This window comes from Thalassophryne amazonica, chromosome 4 (assembly GCF_902500255.1).
Source record: "Thalassophryne amazonica chromosome 4, fThaAma1.1, whole genome shotgun sequence".
NCBI lineage: Eukaryota > Metazoa > Chordata > Actinopteri > Batrachoidiformes > Batrachoididae > Thalassophryne > Thalassophryne amazonica.
This window is the reverse complement of record NC_047106.1, coordinates 50019004-50039398: the sequence shown is the minus strand read 5'-3', so window position 1 is coordinate 50039398 and position 20395 is coordinate 50019004. Positions and strand designations below refer to the sequence as shown.

At 41.2% G+C, this 20395-nt stretch overlaps 1 protein-coding gene across 2 annotated transcripts in view; it reads right to left on the bottom strand.

The window, feature by feature from the left end:
• Positions 1-5955, bottom strand: part of cab39 (calcium binding protein 39) — a 59533-nt gene extending 53578 nt beyond the window's left edge. The window contains exons 1-2 of one of the 2 annotated variants that reach the window (XM_034167849.1): positions 5801-5942; positions 34-112 (exon numbers count right to left, since the gene is read on the bottom strand). The gene's annotated coding sequence lies outside the window, so the exon portion shown is untranslated. Of the gene's footprint in view, positions 1-33; positions 113-5800 lie in introns of both variants that reach the window. The other variant, XM_034167848.1, reaches the window with a different exon arrangement.
• Between the last annotated feature and the right edge of the window lie 14440 nt (positions 5956-20395).

Below are 20395 nucleotides of genomic sequence, written 5' to 3'. Positions count from 1 at the left end.
ATAATAAAAACATATCACCCACGGGATTCGTACCTGCACTTTACTGACTGCCAACCCCAAACATAACCACTGAGCTGCGGTCACTGGCCTGTAAATGGTGGGGGGAAAATGCCTGAAATCAACAAAGAGATGGATGTATTTAAAAAAAAAAATTAAACCATACACCATAAAAAAAACAGCATTTTATAACAAATCCCTCTTATCAAGCGGGAAATACAAATATGATCCATCTGTTCCTCTGTAGATGACCCATGGTCACAGACATACAGTCATGAAATGACATGAATGAGAAGCAGTTCGCTCTTCTCATGTCCATATCTGCTGGCATGTGTTCAGCCTGCCCGCACGTGTGTTCTGCCCAACACGCATGTCTTGTGGATGGCGCACCACAGCACAGACATAAGGCTGGGTATCAATTAAAATTTTTTGATACTGGTACCAATTTTGATACCGGCTCCTGAACGATACTTTTTTCGATACCAATTTCATAAGATCAATTCTAACAAAAAGAAAATTACATTACACATAGTACAAATCTTGAATTTTATTTTTCAGCTTTGTAATTTTCCACTCCAGGCAGTTTTCTTACAGAAAAAAATAAACAACAAATAATTTCCAGTGCAAAAGAACACTAGAAAGCACTCTGTAGTTTTGTCAAAAGCATTTCCTTTCAGACATTTTGGCATGAATGTCTCTCCACAGAATCTGAGCTGAGCTCAGCTGGCTGCTGCACGTCAGCTTAGAACATGTCATTTTGGGAGGGAAAAACTTTTGTTCAATTGCAGTTTATTGTTTGTATTACAACATTTGGAAAGAGGTGTCATTTGATTTAAACGGTGATTCGCTTTGAAGTTATTAATTCTGACTGGACTATCTTCCTAACGTAACTCGCTCGGCAGAGAGCTTCGCAGTGTTTGGAGCTGTTTGAACAGAACGTTTCTTTCTCGCAACAAGACACGAGTCCCAATTAGTGACTTTAAACTACAGAAAAGTGACTCACGATTGACATATTTTAATGGCTCTGAGAGGGGTTAAAAAGTGGATTTGCCGCTTATGAAAGGCAGCAAAGCAAAGAACCGAAGCAGCGGGTCAGAACAGTGCTTCATTGCTTCAAGCTTCAAAACGATGCACGCATTAAGTTGCAGTTGAAGCGGAGTCTGGTGGTGGAGATTTTGAATCGGGCTGCTCATGCTCTCTAACGTCCACAGATGGACTTGAATGCTGAGAGGAGAACGGCTGTGGACCACTCTTCTTGCACGTGATTGAACTCTGGGTACCGAAACTTGGCACCGAAAGACGAAGCATGTTTCGACACTCTGTACTACCGAAGCATTTCAGTCGGTGCTACAAAAGAACCAAAGTTCGGTACCCAGCCCTAACCATGTCATGTGGAAGAGAGCTCATATGGGTGATGTGACAGTCAGATCGCCCGCTGTGTGTTCTAATCTGACAGTCCGTTTCAGCCTAGGGGCAGTCTGTCCATGGGCTGCAGCAAGGGAGTGTGTGCACGCTGCAGCCCACAGCATATAAAGCCACAGTGATATGTTTTCATTTATGTCCACATGATGACAGCAAACAGACACATGCACATCACAGTGGGTAGTTGTTAGTCCATGTCCATCCAAACATAGTACGTGTGATTCAGGTGGGATGTCCAGAACGACAGATCGCCACAGCTGCTTCAGTGGGCAGCCACACCACCTGTCACTTCAGCGCACACACCACAGCCACACTCATGGGGAACTTAGACAAATTTCACTACCAGCACGACAGTGATTGTCTGCAGACTGTTGTCGTGCAAAGAGTGCGAATGGCCACACATTTTCTAAGTGCCAAACGAGTGGTGTTAGATGTTCGTGCGTGTCAGCTGGAATTTGGCTGACACCTGCCGCGAGAGGATCGATGGGTTCGCACAGCGCACATTCTGTCTTTCAGCCGGTGGTGTGCACAGTTGTAGCAACAGGTGTACAAGGCAACTGAGGCAGCTACGATTTTACATATTTTGCACACGATTCCTGCTTCAAGCACACTTCGACCAAACTTCGTACTAAACCCAGGAAGAGTTAGAGGATTTTGCCAAGGATAGGGAAGTGTGGGAGGCACTGCTTGATCTACAGCCACCGTGACCTGGAGCCAGAAAAGCTACACAAAAAGACTTAATTAAAGAGACAGTTTTTATTTATCTTTACACTCATTATTGCACAGGTTCACTGAGCTAACCACTTAAGAGCCAGTTTTTAGAGTCAGGGAGGTTTCTATTAGAGGGTGATTCATGACCCAGATTTGTCCCAAAACATTTATGGGTAGATATATGTTAGAAAGGTACAGAAATCACATTTTGTATCCTTGATAGGGTCTGCTTTTTTTTTTAGGTCCTGGAAATTTGGGGTCAAAATGAGCCAAAATGGCAAAAATCACAAAATTTAGGTTTTCGAATGCTCATAAAATTTTCACATTTTTGGAGAGTCCATACCTGATAGAATAACACAAATGAAGATCAATTTGGCTCATTCGGGGCACACCATCTAAAATTTGAAACCTAAATTTCAAAAAAGTTAGGTTTTTGAATTTAGCATTCAAAACCCTAAATTTTGTGATTTTGCCATTTTGACCCCAAATTTCCAGGATCCCCTAAAAAAAAAAAAAAAAAAAAAAAAAAAAAAAAAAAAAAAAAGTGGGCCCTATCAAGGAAAGAAAAAAAAAGTGATTTTCGGTCATTTCTATCACGTCTACCCATAAAAAAAATTTGAGACAAATCTGAAGGGGTCATAAATCACCACCTGCCTGACTCTTGTAAATACTGGCTCTTACGAATTAATTCGCAGCAAAGGTTCACATAACAGCACGTAATTTGTCACATGTTTGGGGGGGGGGGGGGTATTTGCTGTACATCTATCTGACAGAAAGAAACGTAATTTTCCATTGGTGGATTAGAAGAGTCTTTCATGATACAAAAGTTTAATGCATTTTGTGAAGCAGTTTGCTGACCCTGTGGCATTCTGCTTTGAATTCAGACCACAGTGACACACAGAAAATAAACTAACAGATGTTAGCTTGTTATTCGTTAAGATAATTTCACATTACCTTTAATTCAACACAGAATTGTGGGTCCCATTTTTTTCCTCCCTCTGTTTCTGTCACACTTGAAAACATAGCACATTTTAGGTGGCGTTCCTCCTCTCAGCTGTGGTTAGCTATACGTGTGCATTTTTTCTTTTTTTTTCTTTTTGGAAATAGCATTAAAAATTCCACCAACCCATTAGCCATGACACACTATTTTTAGCTTTGCAAAGCTCACTCCCTGACTGTATCATATGGAATGATGTTAGAGTTGTTATAGGGCTCATACCATTGCACAGGAAATAGTCATAATTTTGGAAGTGTGCAATTTGGAATCTGTGGCCATATCATGAAACTGATCATTTGGGGTTCCAGCAGGTTAAGAACAGACAGTGAAAGAATGAGACCAACTTTAAAAATTTAAGCTTAATTTTTAGCTGGGGGTTAGAGATAAATTTGCCCAAATGTTTATTGCAACATAGAACATGGTTACTGATTTATGGCCCACTGCAAAATCTTCCATAAAGAGCCTAATTTCATCAATTTTACACTTCCCTATGTCATCACGTAAGTTACATCTAACTACTTGAAACAATCTCTAAGCTCTCAACAATCTGGCAACAAACAAAACAAATGTGTTCCTTGCTTTGAGAAGGATTAGGAGAGGTTTTCATTGATTAAAAAGAATAATATTGCCATTTATTTTGATATTTTGAACTGTAATAACAGAACAACAACAAAAAAATACTACTTCCTATGTCTTGGTACTTTAAGGATTTTGAAAGACTAATTTAACACAATTTAGTACCAATTTAGGCCTTATTTTTAGATTAACAAGTTCAACGTCTATTAAGACTTTTTATGGATCCGCTGGAACCCTGTAATTGCTTCGAACGTAACTGACATAGTGAGCTCGAGGAAAAATGAACATAACAATCTGGCAAAAATTTCCTTATCATTATGGTTTTCCCTTGTTGTGAGAGCACAAAGAAAATACATATCATCACATTAGGGCTCAAGTGGGCTAAAGTGTGCTTATACCATGTCAGTAGAAAAACACCATAACAGTGGCACGTGTGAAACGAACATTACCTCTCTATCATCTGAATCAAAGCACAAAACATAGTTACATTCATCATCATCACAGACTTTGGCAGGTAGTCAGCATTTATATATAAATGTGGGTCACGTATAAATCAGGCAGTACCAAAATGAGAGGTGCACAAGCACATCACCATTTATATTTGATGTCACATGTGTGACTGAGCAGGAACACAAATCATGTCCTTCGCTGCACTGGTGACTTAAGTAGATAAGTTTGTTTCTGGCTCCTGGCTGGATCTTCATACAACTCAGCTTTGCCACTTGGTTTAATCCGTCTTTTGGTTAATGCTTGTTAATGTAGGCAGGAAGCAGAGCAGTCTTGTTCCTGACCTGCTTCAACATCAGTGACGCAAGTCACTAAAACATACGGCAGGTTAAATCAAGTAAAGTAGTGAGTGACCATTAACTCATGCCAGCTGATTCTTATCATATATTGTATGCTACAGTGTATTTTCAAGGTCGGCGCTAAATCACTTTGGCAAAGTGGCCAATCCGAAGGCAAGAATTTGTTCTTCCGTGACTGCTCGGCGACAACACGCTCGGGCTATATGCCGTTTTATTGAAGTCAGTTGGGGGGGGTTCTTGAACTTGCTTCAAACGGCCAGCTGACAGCTCTCATTGCCTCGAATGGTGAGCTTTATAAGATGATCTGAAATGAACCATTGAACATTAAATTGACTTTATTGACAAGTCTGACCCTTTTGAAAAGTGACCAAATTACATGTATTTGTATTGAGCTCGGCAATGTTTTCACTGAGAAAAACCGCCGCTTGAGGTTAAATGCCCTGATGGCTGACTTTGAGAACTGGTCTTAATTTTTTTTTTCCCCACAAAGAAATTGTAAATAAAACTGGCCGATGTCCAAAAGATCCAAAACCAACTAGAATTCTTCAATCAGATATACAGTCATGGTCATGGAACTAAGCAGTGGTCATTGATGTAAAATTGAGCAATGCTACCCTTCAGTCCAGACAGATGCTGAGGTGTCCATCAGTTCACAGTTAATTTAGTGATCACCAACGAACAGCAAATGGCCAATCTAAGAACTTCCTTTTCACCCGTCACAAACGGACGTAAAGCTTGCAACAGGCCAAACTGTTGAAATGTTTAGTTGTAAAACTTAATGGGGTGAAGCTGTCGGTGAACACCGCCCCTTTATGTTGCCCATGCCTGGTTTGTGATGGGTGTGGAGCCTGACAACTTTACGCAATGTTTGACCAAAACGGATACACTGGCATTTTCCGTGTACATCCAACACCTAAAATGGGGGGGGGTGGGGTTATATCATGACAGATATTTGGTTGTTGGTCTCTAATTTTTGAAATCACTGTTACAGTTGTGTTGTTAGTCCGAAGCCTGGGGCCTGATGATTTCACGCCAGCTGCTGCAAATTCACCTCAAATGTCTAACAGCGTTTTAAATGGCTGCCTTTCCAACACCCGTGTTAGAAAGTTGTTTATCGCAGCAGACTGTCCATAAATCAAGTCCATGCTAACTCACGCTAAAACATTTCTACGTACTGAGCGCTGCCCCAAGCTAACGTTAGCTAACTAGCTGGCTAACTTTAGAGCTAGCTGAAGTACACAATGTTTGTAACTGAATTTCCGCTCAAAACCTTAGAAACGGATTGACAAACCTTGTAAACGGTGTTTTCAGTTAATCCCCCTCTATTTGGCAAGACACCAAAAAGGCAACGCGAATGCTCCGTGATACAAAAAGTGCTTTGTTTTGTGCGGCCCCCTGCTTCGTAGTTCTGAGCCTGAACGGTAACGACAGCAGAGGGGATGGTCGTGTTCGTAGAGATGAATAAGCACTAGAACGGACAGCGATTTGCTTTCCGCGACATTTTTCACCCTCCATCTTGAGAAGGTATGTCACGATTTTGTGAGCTGCTGTACGCCAAGATTCACAGATACTACAAACTTCCAAACCACAGGTTCCATCAACATGTTTGCCAGTGAGTAAAAAAACAAACAAATACCATCATTGTGCACCACTCAAGAAAATATTTCCCACAAAAGAGATGTTAATTAAGGTTAGGTAGAAGGTTTAAAGGATTGAGCTTGTTGGCTTGCGATTCTTAAGTAATAATAACTGATTTATTTTTTTTTATAAACTATTCTCAACCTCATTCTCAAAAAAATATATCACAGGTAATCAATTACATTAAATACTTTTATCACATGTGATAAAAGTTGTAATTAATCCAAATATAATTGTATCTGAACTGAAGTGTGAGATAGATAGATAGATAGATAGATAGATAGATAGATAGATAGATAGATAGATAGATAGATAGATAGATAGATAGATAGATAGATAGATAGATAGATAGATAGATAGATAGATAGATAGATAGATAGATAGATAGATAGATTCTCATTAATTCCTTAAAATCATCCCCAATTCATTGCAATTCATTCTTTTCTTTTCTTTCTTTCTTTCTTTTTTTTTTTTTTTTGCATTTTATTTTGGGAAGCAACTTGTATACATGGTTGGAAAAAGTAGTAGCAGTAGTAGTAGAAGACGTATTTCCATTTCTAACAACTTTGTAAAAACATTGTAACCAATAGAATGGCCGAAACTCAGAATATATTACATTGCCTAGACTCAGAGGGGTGACCCACTGTTTAGAATGGCCTAAACAGTGGGTCACCCCTCTGAGTCTGGTCTGGTTGAGGTTTCTTCCTAACCAGAGGGAGTTTTTCCTGCCCATTGTCACCGGTGTGTTTGCTCTAGGGATTGGTACGGTTAGACCTTATATCGTGTGATGCACCTTGAGGCAGCTTTGTTGTGATTTGGCACTATATGAATGAAGTAAATCGAAATTCTATTGTTATTCATGCATTTATCAAAATGAACACATTACAAGATCACAATGTGAGTAACAGGACTGACACCAGGTTAATGGTAACAGCTGTTCCTCAAATTCCCCGAGGGAGTCTTCCCAAGGGATCAATAAATGTTTTATCTAAACTAATCTAATCTAATCCAATCAAATGTAATCTCCAATTGAAACAAAAACAAAAAACACATTCTATAGCACATTATAGCAAATTCGATTGCTTATATTAAATGACAACAACAGTTTATAGACAAGATCTTAGTCCCCAAACATTTCTGCTACTTTCGTGGTATAAACAGTGAACATCTTTCTATGTTTACATTGTGGATCATAATCATTTCCTCTCCCAAAATGGCGGCCCGAGCTGCTGGTTACTATCTGACGATGTCTGTTCTAGTGTTTATGCATCTCTATGGTCGCGCTACATGAACACTACCGCCCTCCCTGGCCGTCCGGTAGCATGACAGTGCAATGTCTGAATACATTTTTTAAGTCCTCCGGCAGTACTGCAGATGTCCACAAGAGGGCAGTCTCCCCATGCATGTATGTCATTGCACAACAGGAATTCTATTTCTTTTTCTTTTTTTCTTTTTTTTTAAATTATCTTTTTATTTGGAAATACATGTTATAATACATCCAAATACAAATACAACTACACGTTTTAACTATTATGTTATATAGATCCAATTTTCTTGTAGTTGCAATGGAATTTCTTGTTCCAAAGGTTTGAAGCGGCCGTGTGGCTGGTCCATGTCCTTTTATTTTAACACCATAAAAGAGGGTGAGACAAAGAAAGAAAGGGGGGGGGGGTTACAGGACATGTACATTTGAACTTTTTACATCCAAAGGGGTTATGAAACAACAGTCAAGAATACATAAAAATACTTTTTAGAGAGTATCCGCAGCATTCTAGTTTCATTCAGTTGTGTTAATCATTGAGATACTGTTGAAGACTTAAAAACAAAAATCCTGTCTAGGAGATGAGAGATTGCTGTTCCCTTAATTCGCTATCTTGACAAAATCTGGTCTTCGAGGTCTAATAAATTGCACCCATCTTTTCCAGTGTTTCATAAATATGTCCATCTTTAGATTCAAAGAAAAGGTAACTTTTCCAAAATGTATATTTCCATTGTCACATCTATCCAATTATTAATTGTAGGTCCAGTCTGCAACATCCATCTCTGAGTTAGAGCTTTTTTCCCTGCTGCCAGCAACACCCCTATCAGATACTTATCTTTAGCCATCGGTTTTGGTGGGATGAGTCCTAAGTACATGGTTTTGAAGTCAAATGATATCCATGTATTAAGAACTTCCTGTATTGCATTATGTATGTCTTTCCAATAATTTTATATTTTTGGACAATCCCAAAAGACATGTGTCAGAGTTGTTCAGAGTTGGACCTGAAAAGAACAACTCAGTTAACACAGAAAATAATCACGCAGGAGACGCTGAATTTCTTTTCCTGATCAGGAGAGAGCAAATGAGCGTGACCCCTCGCCACCAACCGTCTCATCAGCTCTGAAGAGCCCCGCCCACCTGCCTCTCATATTTATTGAAATAAAGTTACATACAAGCATATAGGGGCGACAATATCACAAAACAAGAAAAAGACACAGAGTCTGGTCTCACGTCAATATGAAAAGTATTATGGCTTTAAGCCTTCAGTCTCCTAGCGTTCCCATAACAATGTTCAGCCCTGAACCAGTGTGCCGGTCACACCGCTCTTCCCTCAAGGCTGACCCGTTAATTAAAGACGCACATCTACACTTGGCAAAAACATAGCTTCAGCAAAACAGTCTGCACATTCACTAAGCCAAAGATCATCTGTTCACTTTCCCGTGTAAGCAGTTGTAATGATTATTTGAACAGTTCAGTGTATATGATTGCTTTAACAATAAGTGATTAATTAAAAGAGTAATGATACATGAACTCTCACACATGTATATATGTATATATGAAAATAGAGAACAGATCAAAGACAGTACATCAAAGTAAAGACATTAATATTTGATAATCATATTGCTGATATATATATATAGAAAACCCTGTCAATATGATAATGATTTGCAGTCTGATACCCACACCGGCACATCCCCAGGAATTCTATTTCACACTGCTATATATCTTTCATTAACTGTAGCTTTGAAATGTAAAGTTGGTATGCACCAACTACTTTTTTATTTTATTTAAAATTAAATCCAATCAATATTCACAGAATATATATATATATATACGAGGTCTGTCCATAAAGTATAGGTCCTTTTTATTTTTTTCAAAAACTATATGGATTTCATTCATATGTTTTTACGTCAGACATGCTTGAACCCTCGTGCGCATGCGTGAGTTTTTCCACGCCTGTCGGTGACGTCATTCGCCTGTGAGCACTCCTTGTGGGAGGAGTCGTCCAGCCCCCTCGTCGGAATTCCTTTGTCTGAGAAGTTGCTGAGAGACTGGCGCTTTGTTTGATCAAAATTTTTTCTAAACCTGTGAGACACATCGAAGTGGACACGGTTCGAAAAATTAAGCTGGTTTTCGGTGAAAATTTTAACGGCTGATGAGAGATTTTGAGGTGATACTGTCGCTTTAAGGACTTCCCACGGTGCAAGACGTCGCGCAGCAGTCCCAGGCGCCGTCATCAGCCTGTTTCAAGCTGAAAACCTCCACATTTCAGGCTCTATTGATCCAGGACGTCGTGAGAGAACAGAGAAGTTTCAGAAGAAGTCGGTTTCAGCATTTTATCAGGATATTCCACTGTTAAAGATTTTTTTTAATGAAAGACGTGTGGGCGGATTGCAGCGTCGGCTCGCAGCCGCCGCGACGCTCCGCCACAGGAAAAACACCTCCGTTGGAAACCTTAAGGACAAGTTGGAACAGGTCCAGCTGTTAAACAATTTCTCATATACTCACTCCACTGAAAGCCATCAAAAGCCGCCTGGATTTTACAAATGGTTATCAACACGGAGGTGTTTTTCCTGTGCCGCCGCACTGCACTGCTGCACTGCTGTATCTTGTAGACATGCGATTTGCTATATTTATTTATATTATCCTTTATTTGTCTGTCTGGCACTCCTTTCTTTTTCATTACACTGCATAATATTGTTGTGTGGGCCGCTGAAGGGGAGGTACTGCTGGCCCACCACCAGAGGGCGCCCTGCTTGAAGTGCGGGCTTCAGGCACAAGAGGGCGCAGCCGCCTCACGGGAGCAGCCGGGAGTGACATCTGTCTCTCATCACCACCTGACAGCTGTCACTCATCACCACATCATCATAAAAGCCAGACAGCAACTCCACCTCCTTGCCGAGATATCTTCAAACCGAGAAGGTAAATTCTCAGCCATTTGACTGTGCCGTTACGCACGTGAATTCCTTTTCTGAGTGTTTGCAGGAGTTGCTGTAGCTGCTGTCAGCTGGGTGCAGTGTTTTGTGGTTCCGTGAAAGAGTGACGTTCTTCACCCTCACGCCAAAACGCTAAGTAGCACTTTGGCTCTGCTTACCTGTGTTCTGTGTTAAAAGGTGGAGGTGTTGTTTCCCACCTGGAATAACGTCTTGCTGACTGTTTGCTGGGTGTGTGCTCACACCCACCCTTGATTGTTTCTGCTTCCTGCCAGCAGTACCAGATCCGATAGCCGGAGACGGTGACCACCTGGGGACTCGGGACTTAGCGGCTCCAGTATTCTCCGGGTTCGGTGGCGGTGGAAATTGTGTGGGTGCCAACTCCTCTCTGGATAGATGTCTTCTATCCTCGAGCCTGCCCACACGTCACCTTGTATATTTCGATTGTAACCCAAATTCCGTGTTTGTCTATATTCTCGTTGTGCACATTTCACAACAGTAAAGTGTTGTATTTTGGCTCATCTATTGTCCGTTCATTTACGCCCCCTGTTGTGGGGCCGTGTCATTACACTTTCCCAACAAATATAATTCCCTAAAACCAATTTTTATTTATTTTTTAACAAAGTTAAAAGAAAATCAACCATAATGTCTTAAAATATGGAAGATTATTTATTTAAAATTTTAGGGTTTCTTTTGTTGGTAACAGTGTTGGGCTTTGACAGCAAACATAGATGGGTGGGTTCATCCATGCCAGCAAACTTGCGGAGACAGTAATTCCAAAACAATAAATGCTATCATCTTGTAAGTCGCCAAATTAAAACAAAATGTAATGATGACAAACCCTATTTTATCTGGTAAACTTTGATGCACCAGTAGATGCTGAATAAATTATCAAAACTTATGAACAGTTGTAATTAAAACGTAGTGCATAGTTTGCCTGCCTCCTGGCCACGCTATGTGTTAATCCCTGTGTTCGCCTAGCTCAGAAGCTTGTAACTGCCTGGAGAAACATGATGCTCAATATGTGGACAAAATACACAAAACAATGGGAAACTAAAAGCAGAATCAAACAATAGATAGAACGTGTGGCTGGGGATAGTGCCGGAACTTTCTCCAGATGTGTTTCAAACATGAAAAACAGTAAATGTAAAGATTTCATTCTTTTCTGTTTATTTGAGATTAAAAGCCCCTGTCCACATGCGTCCCATTAGGTTGCATTTGGCTTCCTGATAGAAAACTTTCAAAACAGCAAACTCACGTGACAATTGCCAACCCTGCCGCAATCCATCTACAGGCATATATGGTCATCCCGGAGTGTATTGCCCACCATCTGGAGTGCTGGATTCATCGGGATAATTGGGAACAAAATTTTGGTTCGATATTTCTATGCCTTTAGGAATCAGCCGGAGCCTGACTGGGCCACCAGCAAACTCGCAGCAGCTTAACCAGATGTCTGCAACTTCCCGGGAACCCTGTGACAAGCTGACGGCATTAGATTTGCACCAAACACTGATGCAGAGCAGTATCTAATTTGTTATCCTAAAGCTCAAGCAGGCAACAAAATATTCCATCCAGTGAATGGGTATCACCAATGGCAAGGTCGCTGCCAGCTTCAGCTCCGCCCCTTTTTGATGCTTCAGATACTGTTTGTTTTCCGAGTTATACCTGGAGCCCACCTGGAAACTGATAGGAACACCTGGACACTAGGCTTAAGTAGCTTGGACCGACTTCCAGCTGGCATGCACAAAGGATATATGCTGATCTGAGCTGGTTTAAAACCACTTCACACCATAGTTAAACCTGATTAAACCAGATAACGACTTATGTGGCACCTGAAATTGCTCCACAAGAAAGATAAAATGTCTTAAGATGGTTTAAATCTGCCCAAATTAAAGGTGAGCCGGTCATCACTTGTTTTTAACTGTTTCACATCAATGATAAACTGGTTTAAAGTACTTTTACGCCACACAAAAGTGCTTTAAAACCAGGCACGACTGATATAAACAGCTCAAAGCCAGTTTGGCAGAACTGGTTTTGTCTGGATTTTGCAAACCAAACAAAATGTACTTTGTATTGTTGGTTAATGACTGAACAAATCTAAGCAAAAAATATCTTGTTCTGAGAAATTGTGTACGTGACACCCCCCAACACACACATTTGATATAAGGTAAAGATAAATGCCTTAATAATAAAAATTACTAAGAGATCAATCAGTAAAAAAAGACAACAAAAATGCAAAAATGTTAGTTGTACCCCACAAATGACTGCAGACAATACAGATATGAAATTTGTCTGAATAAATTTAATTTCTGAGGAATTTAGCGCTAAATATTAATTTCCTGCTGTACTGACTTTGTGTGTTTTTGAGGGCTGGGGACAAAACACCTGCAGCACTGACAATCATGTGGTCACCTGCTGGGGGCGGAGCTTGGGGTGCTCCTCCTCTTTGACCCGGACTGTCCACCTCTCTGGAGGTTACTACTCTCTTCGTGCTGATTAGGTTTGCATGAATAAGCGTCTTTGTTCGTCTCCAGTTCCCACGACCCAGCATTCGCCTGGAAGTCGCGTGGCACTGAACAGGCCCCTCCTTCCCCTTAAGGGTCCCAAAGGGTGGGGGCATCTGGTCACCGTGGCATCTGCCTGCTAACAGTTCAGAGCAGATGTCCGCTATTTGAAAAACGTCAAGTATGATCAGAGGCAGCCAAATTATTTTGGTGCACTGAGGTGCACGTGCCCTGAGGAGACAAACAGTCTGCTTCTCACACAGATGCCCGGCTGTCCTCATCCTGCCACATGGGACACGATCAACAGTCACTGTAAGACAGAGGAAACTCAGCCCAAAACTCAAACACTTACCATTATGTTAAAGATTTGAAAAGACTGACAGGCTGTGCAAAAAAGAGGGCAAAGGTTAAGTAAATCATGACTGTCTATGTCTCAGGTTTGGAGGATTCCGCTCAGATCTTTGAGGCAAATCCAAGTTCAGGTCCTGGAAGAGCTCGAGTTCATTATATTTTGGTGATTGTCTGGATTTGTCTTAAAATCTTGATCCCCCCAGTAACTTATATTATGACATCACAAAGGTGTTTTGATGCCTGCTGCTTCTCTGCTGGTCAGTGAAGCAGCAGCTGAATCAATTGAATGAGAATTGATGGAGATGTTACTTACCTCTTCTTTCTGACACAGGAGGGTGAAGGTCATGTGATTGCTTTTGTCTATATGTCTGTTTGCAGATGATATAACTCAAAAAGTAATTTACAGATTATGATAAAATTTCTCTGAGAAATGTTTCTTTGGTCCAGACTTCATTCAGTTTTGGTGTTGATCTGAACAAACATCAACTTTTTTTCTTTTACCTCAGTTTTCAAGATCCCAGTTTGTGAAGTCACAGAGGTCTTTTGGCACCCATACCTCCTCTGTGGGTTGGCAGAGGTAGAAACAGCATTAGCTATTATTATTCCAGCTTCCTGCTGTGAAACTGCACGGACAGCTAGGTCCTGGAGAACGTGACCACTTTCTGTACCCGGGCAGTCGTGTGTCATCACACGGTGACATCGATGATGAGATCTAATGTGTAGGAACGGTCTTCGGCCAGCTTCATACTGGTGTTTTCAACAACAGACCTTTGACACAAGATGAATATCCTTGTAGACAAAGCTGTTGTTATCCCAACCCTGCTGTATGGATCTGAAACATGGACCACCTAAGGCCGCCACCTGAAGACCTTTGACCAATTCCAACAATGCTGCCTGAGGAGTATCCTCCCCATCAGGTGGGAAGATTACTGTACCAACATTAACATCCTGCCAAACTCCAGAGCATCATGCCGTTCAGATGGATGAAGGCGGACTTCTCAAGCAGATCTTCTACTCCCAGCTGAGTGAATGAAAACTACTACTCCATCGACTGGAAGACCTGGGAAGAACCAGTGAGGGACCAAGCCAGCTGGGGAGCAATGATGTGGAAGTCTTTGAAAAATACTGACGAACAACACAGAGGAGAAAGAGGAAAGCAAGATCCTGACAGGCAGAAGCTTCCAGCAGCAGCAGCAACCACCTGCAGCATCTGTCAGAAACAGTGTGTGTCAAGACATTTCCAGGTCCACCATCACATTCAAGAATCTATCCAGAGGCAATCGTCCTTGCCACTGAGGGATTGCCAAAATGGAGTTAGGTGAATATCTGTCTGGAAAGGGAAGTCTGGGGTTCCCTACTGGAGCTGTTTCCCCTGTGCCCCGAACCTGGAAAAGCAGTTGAAGATGAGTGATGAGTGATCTGTCTTTTTCTTACTTATATTTTCTTGAGTATAAGTAGTATTTTTACAAGTATTTATTCATTTTTTACAAGTTTGGGAGGTGTTGTGACTAATACTCTGGGGCGTTGCACTTTTTCCACATTTTTTTATGTCAAAGACTTATTCTAAAATGGATGGAATTCATTTTTCCCCTCATAATTCTATACACAATATCCCATAATAACAATGTGAAAAAGTTTTTTGATATTTTTGAAAATGTATTAAAAATAAATACCTAAGAAATCACATGCATGTATTTACAGCCTTTGCCATGAAGCTCAAAATTAAACTCATCCTGTTTCCACTGATCATCCTTGAGATGTTTCTACAGCTTAATTGGAGTCCACCTGAGGTAAATTCAGTTGATTGGACATGATTTGGAAAGACACACACCTGTCTACATATAAGGTCCCACAGTTGACAGTGTAATTTAACCAGGTTAGTCCCATTGAGAGATATCTTTTGCAAGGGAGACCTGGACAATTTTAATGTTTCCAGTCCACCTAACCTGCATGTCTAAATGTGGGAGGAAACCAGAGGAAACCCACGTAAACATGGGGAGACCATGTAAATTCCACACAGGAATGCCACAGGTGGGAATCGATTCATGACCTTCTTGCTGTGAGGCAACAATGCTAGCCACTAAGCCACAGTGCTACCGTGTATGTCAAATCACAAACCAAGCATGAAGTCAAAGGAATTGCCTGTAGAGCTCTGAGACAGGATTGTCTTGAGACACAAATCTGGGGAATGGTACAAGGACATTTCTGCTGCTTTAAAGGTCCCAATGAGCACAGTGGCCTCCATCATCCATAAATGGAAGAAGTTCAGATCCACCAGGACTCTTCCTAGAGCTGATCGGGGGAGAAGGGCCTTAGTCAGGGAGGTGACCAAAAACCTGATGGTCACTCTGTCAGAGCTCCAGCATTCCTCTGTGGAGAGAGGAAACCCTTCCAGAAGGACAACCATCTCTGCAGCAATCCACCAATCAGGCCTATTTGGTAGAGTGACCAGACAGAAGCCACTCCTTAGTAAAAGGCACATGGCAGCCCACCTGGAGTCTGACAAAAGGCATCTGAAGGACTCTCAGACCATGAGAAACAAAATTCTCTGGTCTGACGAGACAAAGATTGAACTCTTTGGTGTGAATGCCAGGTGTCATGTTTGGAGGAAACCAGGCACCATCCCTGCAGTGAAGCATGGTGGTGGCAGCATCATGCTGTGGGGATGTTTTTCATCAGCAGGAACTGAGAGACTAGTCAGGATTGAGGGAAAGATTAATGCAACAATGTACAGAGACATCCTGGATGAAAACCTGCTCCAGAGTGCTCTTGACCTCAGACTGGGGTGATGGTTCATCTCTCAGCAGAACAATGACCCTAAGCACCCAGCCAAGATATCAAAGGAACAGCTTTAGGACAACTCTGTGAATGTTCTTGAGTGGCCCAGACCTGAATCTGATTGAACATCTCTGGAGAAATCTGAAAATGGCTGTGCATCCAAATGGCTGATGCCCCCCATCCAACCTGATGGAGCTTGAGAGGTGCTGCAAAGAGGAATGGACAAAACTGCCCGAAGATAGGTGTACCAAGCTTGTGGCTTCATATTCAAGAAAACTTGAGGCTGCAATTGCTGCCAAAGATGCATCAACAAAGTAGTGAGAAAAGGGTGTGAATACTCGTTTTATAAATTTGCAAAAAAATTAAAAATAGATAAATAAATAAATAAATACAACTTTTTCATGTTATCATTATGGGGTGTTGTGAGTACAATTTTGAGGGGTAAAGTGAATTTGCTTCATTTTGGAATAAAGCTATAACATAACAAAATGTGGGAAAGTGAAGCGCTGTGAATACTTTCTGAACGCAGGGTACATACTAAAAAAATACACATTTGTTATTAACAATAATAATGACTACTTATATAGAACTTTCCCAAGAATCAAAACAATAGACAAAATAAACTCTAATAATAAAAGAACAGATGCCAAAAATAAAAAAAGCACACTACAGCAATGCACAAAAAAACCCTCAAATTAAAGAGCTGATAATACAGAAAAATGGTGCAACATATAGTATATGGGTTTTTTCCTCTTGAAGAGGCATTTTTAACAGGTGTGAATTCTGGGAAATACAGTAGTTTATTTCTTTCTAGATTATTGTTGCTCTCCTATATGATAAAACATGGCAGATTTTATATGATAATTCATCCATTCCTCTTCTACCGCTTAGTCCAATTAAGGGTCGCGGGGGGCTGGAGCCTATCCCAGCAGTCATATGGCGCGAGGCAGGGTACACCCAGGACAGGACGCTAGTCTGTCACAGGGCCACAAATAGACAAACAAACACAGACACACCCACACACCCCTAAGGACAATTTCAAGATGCCAATCCACCTAACCCGCATGTCTTTGGATGTGGGAGGAAACAGGAGCACCCGGAGGAAACCCACGCAAACACGGGGAGAACATGCAAACTCCACACAGAAAGGCCACTGGAATTGAACCCACAACCTTCTCGCTGTGAGGCAACAGTGCTAACCACTAAGCAACCATGCTGCCCAGATTTTATATGATAATGAACAGTAAAATTCAAAAAGTTGCAATGTTCTATTTTCTGGTTTACCGCAGTCTAGCATTAGGGGTCTCCAATTGGTTCAAAATGCTGCAGCCAGACTTCTGACACAAAGCAGAAAGTTTGACCATGTTACACCCATTTTGGCATCCCTTCACTGGCTTCCTGTCCCAGTGAGATCAGATTTTAAGGTTCTGCTACTAACCTATAAAATTGTTCACGGACTGGCACCTCCCTACCTAGCTGACCTAATTAAACCTTACGTACCGCCCGGGCTTTACGTTCTCAGGGTGCAGGACTACTTTGTGTCCCAAGGGTGAATAAGAAGTCTGCGGGTCACAGAACTTTCTCTTATTGGGCCTCATGTATCAACGTTGCACACTTGTGGCGTAAATTTACGGTGTAAATTTGAAGTACACCAAAGTTGCCGTGACATGTATCAAGCAGTGCGCACCTGCCCATTTCCGGCGTATGCCCGACGTGACCTTGATAAATGCGGCGGGTGAAAACAATTGTAATTATAATGAACACACCCATAAATATTCAGACTCCGCTTCAGACACACCCTTATTTTACGACATGGAAGCCAGGAAGACGGCAAAGAAAAATAACTCCACCAATCACGACGCGTGCCAATAGAGCATCAAAAGCGGCCGTCGTATTAACTGTTTTGTAGTATAATCAAAAAAGTGTTACAGTGGTCCTTTGTTTATCGCGGGAGTTACGTTCTAAAAATAGCCCGCGATAAGCGAAATCCGCGAAGTAGTCAGCGTTATTTTTTACAATTATTATAGACGTTTTAAAGCTGTAAAAACCCTGTAAAACCACTTTATACACTTTACTCAATCAGGCATGAACATTTTTTCACTTTTCTCTCGTGTGTAAACACTCTCAAAGTTCAAACCTTAGTAGAGAAATAAGACCAACCTGTTTTCAGGCCCAAACATTTGTTTGAGAAATAAAAATAGAACGTTTTCCTATAAATAATTATGATGGCTTTTAGAACTGACAAATTTAATTTTAACGATCAACCTATGAGGTTGGACACATAAGAAATTATTAATAGTGACTGACCAGTATTTCACAGATCGTGCCTCTGCGTCCTGACGCTGCGCCTTTTTCCACTGAGTCAAACCTCGCTGCAGGTGTCTGTTTCCGAGTGAAGAACACAGTTATGAGTAGTTGTTGGCGCACTTTTTCTTCTGGGCAAGAAGATTCTTATAAACAAACACGCAGACCACAATGCACTGTAAAAAAAAAAAAAAAAGCATGCAAAATTGGACTAAAAACTCCGCGAAACGGCGAGGCCGCGAAAGGTGAACCGCGTTATAGCGAGGGACCACTGTATTCTCTTTTCACGTCAATAATTCTTGACATGTGGATATTTGCTTGCTCAATTAATAAGACACGCCTAATTTTTCAGATTTCTTTATTTTTAAATTTTATTTCTTTATTTATTTTATTGTAAGAAATGAATGGAGAAGACAAAACCTGATTGCAGCACGGGCGAAGGAAATGACAACACTACAGTTGTAATTATCAATTCCATAGTCTAAAATGATCACACCACATAAAGTTAAGCTCAGCGCTGCTCTGGCTCCAGGCTCGAAGTCTGGAGAAAAAGGCGAGCAGCGCTTTCTTTGCAGTCAGCGCTGTGACCACGGATCGTGCTCGATAGACCAACAATCCCGCAAAAGCGGGATTTGTATTAATTATTATGTAGTATAACCAAGAAAGTGTTATTTATGTAACATATGCATTGATTTGTATAATGGCACTGTTTATCATGTTGATCATTTTCATTTTTATGTGGATTCCAGCGCTGGTTCATTTTGGTGTATAATTTACACCACCTCTCGACTTGGTGTATATTTTCAGTGCACCGTACGCCAACGACCACATTGATAAATGCCAAGTAGCACAGCCATTTTGGCGTACACCCCATATACACTCAAATATCACCGTAAGCAGCGTTGATACATGAGGCCCATTGTGGCCCTGTTCTGTGGAATGATGTCCCTGCATCAATAAAACAATCAGATTCTGTGGAGATTTTCAAGTCCAGACTTAAGACGCACTTATTTTCCCTTTCATATGGCTAGCATACTGGTACAGTTTTGTTTTACGCTTTTTACTCTTTTAATTCATTTTATTAGTAATTGGAGCGGGCCGTGGCCTCAACTTTACCTAAATTCTGGGTCTTTTAGTGAAGTTTATGGCTAGTGGCCGGCGATCACCTTAGTATTGCTCTGTTTTTCTTGTTGTTTAATGCTGACAAATTATACAGTATTTCTTGTCTTTCTGATGCCTGATTCTGTTTTTTTTCTCTGTTTAAGGTGCAGCTCCATCCAGAAATGGGAGTTGTGTTCGTGTTGGCGACCCTCCTGTCCTGTGCGCCAATTGCATTTCTTGTATATTCGTCCGTGAATTGTTCTGTAATTTATGTTTGTAGCATGGCCCAAGTAGAGGGTCACCCCTTTGAGTCTGGTCTGCTTGAGGTTTCTCCCTCAGAGGGAGTTTTTTCTTACCACTGTTGCTCTGGGGGTTGGTAAGGTTAGACCTTACCTGTGTGAAGCTCTTTGAGGCAACTCTGTTGTGATTTGGCGCTATATAAATGAAAATAAATTGAAAATTACATTGAATTGAAATTTCCCAATCTGTGACGTATACCAACCTGCCAGGGTGAAATCAGGAAACGATATTGCGGGTTCATAATTTACTCTCACCTGCTAAACACCTTTATATCTCGACAGTGTTAAAGTACGCTCTTTGGTGTTAAAACATACAGAGTTAAAGTCTAAACCCCGACAGAGAGTTCAATGTTTAAAACCTTGGATGGTGTTCTGAGGGGATTTTTTTTTTTTTTTCTAGGTGATTTGTCAGGCTGTTGTTTGCTTTGATTCCGCAGGTTTGCAGGTGTCATGTTGCTGTTGTTGAATGGCTCAGAGGCTCTGTGGAGCAGAGCGCAGTAACTGCACACTCTTGTGCGTCCCAGGGAGACCAGGAAAGTGCACTTTTTGGATGGATGGAGGAGGCAGTGTGTGGTTTCAGGCCGGACATCTGTCGCTTGTGTGGGTCTCTCTCTCTCTCTCTCTCTCTCTCTCTCTCTCTCTCTCTCTCTCTCTCTCTCTCTCTCTCTCTGGTTATTGAATGGAGCCACTGACCTGTCATGGTTGACTGATGTGATC